Source organism: Rhagoletis pomonella, unplaced genomic scaffold, assembly GCF_013731165.1.
Source record: "Rhagoletis pomonella isolate Grant_MI unplaced genomic scaffold, Rhpom_1.0 Rhpom_scaffold_00001, whole genome shotgun sequence".
In the NCBI taxonomy this organism is placed as follows: domain Eukaryota; kingdom Metazoa; phylum Arthropoda; class Insecta; order Diptera; family Tephritidae; genus Rhagoletis; species Rhagoletis pomonella.
Window position 1 is genome coordinate 94738222 of NW_023458555.1, and position 3555 is coordinate 94741776.

Genomic DNA, 3555 nt, shown 5'->3' on the forward strand with positions numbered 1-3555 from the left:
CTAATGCATGAAAATCCTAACCTCAAAAAAATCACCCGTTATGTATACTCGGCAGCATAAACGGCAGCAGATTTAAAGCGCAACTTTACTCAAACAACAAATATCTAGTACTGAAAAAGAAAAGTTATTAAACTTAGGGCCGTTTTCTAATGTAAGCAGTAAAGTTGCCTTTACTAACAGGGCAGATAAAATGTTCCTCACTTATCTTACCTGTAAAAATAAATTTGTTATTCCGTAGGGTGAAACCTCACTACATTTCCGAGAGTGAAACTTCACTACATTCGTCATAAAATTCCAAAGGTTGGCAATGCAACATACGCAAATATAGAGAAAGAACAACTGTTAGCAAAAACCAAAACCTTGGTTGAAATATCTAATATATCTAACTCATGAACCAAAACCAAACCAGGATTTAAAGTTAGGTACAAATTTTAAAGGTTGCAACGGGTAAGCAACAATTTATCGATTCGAGAAATTAATGCGCTGATGAGAAAACGAAAACTCGTATATCGAGGCGATAAAGTGGCCGGTAATCTAAAGGTTAGATGAGGAAACGGCCCTTATGCCTTCAATACGCCGATATATTTGCATTAACAGACGATGCCATGACAATTAATAATTTCTATGAGCAGAGAGTTTTAATTGCTGTTAAGGGCAAATATGTCTCAACGTTAGTTCATCATCAAAATATAGACTCTATCCTCGACCAGCAATGCGTAAATGTGCGGAGTTCTTCTGATCAAATTTTCATATGTGCTTCATATATTCCACCGAATAGTTACGATGCGATATATTCATCTCATGTTGATAACGTAATTTCTCTATGTTCTGAAATCGCAGATCATAATTTATGCGTTCTCGGAGATTTTAATTTAAGCAATATTAGTTGGCGTTAGTTAAAGAATTTCTTTTCTTTAACTCCAGTGAATGTTTCTAATGATTGTGAACTTTATGTTACTGATAGCTTTTTAGGTATTGGACTATTACAAATTAGCGGTTATTTTAATAAGCTTAATCGTCTTTAAGATTTAATCTTTTTAAGCAATAATTTGAACTACCAATTTTCTGAATGTAGTTCCCCAATTTCTACAGGGAATGTGCATCACATTCCAATAGTAATAGGTATACAATTTTATGATTTTTTTTTAGTTCCACCTGATAGCTGCCCCCCAATGTTTAATTATAACCAATGTAATTTTAATCATTTAGATTCACTATTGGCGGAGTATGACTGGTCGGGCTTGCTTACCAGTGTGGATACCGCTAAAGCATTTAGCTTCTTTAAATTATGGGTGTATGATGCATGCGTAGATCTTATTCCTATTCGCCAAAGGAAAGTTTATAAATTGCCTTGGTTCACCAAAAGATTAAAATACCTCAAGAATTTGAAGAATAAATTTCACAAGAAATTCAAGTCGACTAAGATGCAATACTACTATAATCGATACCAGTACTACTTACTTAAGAAAATTCAATGATCTCGACTGCCACAATTAATTAAAAATTAATTAAAAGCAACCCGACTGCTTTCTGGAGCTATATTAAATATAAAAAAGCAAATTCAAATTTTCAATCCTCGGTTTTTTACAATGAAAAGCAAGTGGAGTCTCCGGAGGAAGCTGCGAACCTCTTCGCTGAGTTTTTTCGCTCCAATTTTATTGCGGATTATGATCCTTTTATTGATAGTAGTTTCATCTCTGACTCAGTTTTTGCTTTTGGTTCGCTCACTGTATCTACTGAAGACCATAGCAAAAGCATCGAATCCTTAAAAAAAAATAAAAAAAAATTGATGCTGACGGTCTTTCAGCTATTCTCTTTAAACGATGTCCTTCACTTGTTGAACCTTTAACATTAATTTTCAATAAGTCATTATCATCCGGTGAGTTTATTGTTGACTGAAAAAGGGCCTCCATAACACCAATTTTCAAAAGCGGTAATAAAAATAACGTCGCCAATTATAGACCGGTTTCGAAATGGTCCACAGTATCCAAAATTTTTGAGTGCATCGTTAAAGAGAAATTATTATTTGGTACTAGTAGTCTGATTTGCCAAAACCAACATGGTTTTGTCAGAGGTAGATCAACAGTTTCCAATCTAGTGGTTTTCACGGAAGACTGTTATGCAGCCTTTCTAGAAGGTCATCAGTCGATACAAATTATACAGACTTCTCGAAAGCGTTCGATAGAGTCTCCCACAAGGTTTTAGTAGCTAAATTAAGTAAGCTTGGCTTTCATTCGGCCTTCCTTGAGTGAATTAAATCCTACCTCAGTGAAAGGCATTGAGTTGTTGCTTTCGATAATTTCTCTCCGAGCCATTTATTGCGACGTCAGGGGTTCCTCAAGGGAGCATTTTAGGACCTCTGCTGTTTGTCTTATTCATTAATGACGTCAGTTCTTGCTTCTCGTCATCTAAATTTCTATTATATGTGGAGGGCCTCAAGATATACTCCAAAATTAGGGACGTACATGATTCTATTGTTCTTCAAGCGGAGCTTGATAAGATTTAATCTTGGTGTACGCGAAATCGTCTGTCTGTGAATGTGAATAAATATTCTCATGTTACTTTCACTAGAAAATTAATTCCGTTACCCACGAGTTATTATATTTCGGGATTCTCTGTAAATAGTGTTGCTGAAGTTAAGGATTTGGGGGTATTTTTTGACACGAAACTAAGTTTCGTTACGCATATCAATTATATTGTATCGAAATCTTATACTATGCTGGCTTTTGTTCAGCGTAACAGTCTGTCCTTTTCCGACCCGTATACTCTGAAGATTTTGTTCATCTCTTTCGTAAGATCTAGAATTGAGTACGCTGCCGTCATTAGGAGACCGTACCATGTTACGCATATTAGACGCATAGAACGTATTCAAAAAACTTTCATACAATTTACACTCCATTCCTTGAACTTTAGTGAACCAGTACCAACTTATGAATCGCGTTGTCAGCTTTTAAACTTAAAGCCTCTGCATAGTAGGTTTGCCTTTCATGCCTGTAATTTTGTAGTTAACATTCGAAATAATTCAGTCAACTGTCCTACCCTTTTGGAACGATTACCTTTCAATGCTCCTATACGAAATTTACGTCGGGTCTCACTATTTTATGTAAGAATTCCAAAATACAATTATATTAAATTTGCCCCTTTGCACAGAGCTCTATCTGAGCTAAACGAGGTTCCTGGTTTGGAGCTCTCCCAGCCTTTTAGAACTGTGCGTAGCCTATTATTAGATTATTTTTACATACTAACTAAGCAACATTGTCCTGTAGTCAGTAAGAATTTTTTTTGTTCGTTGACTAAATAAATAAATAACTAAATTTAGAGTAAAGGATACAAACTCCGTTTGTACGAAAAATTACCGTTGCCATATTCGCAGCGAGAAGAAACTGATAGGCAAGTGAAACTCTTAAAAATAATCTTGTGGCGAATACTGCGGCAACGCGAAGCGAACAACGAGAAATAGGCAGAATGTTCGAGGAATGACGTAGAATGTTCCACAAAGAGAAACGTCTGTTTGCTGAACACTGCGAACAGCTAGAGAAAGAGAATGAGCGATGA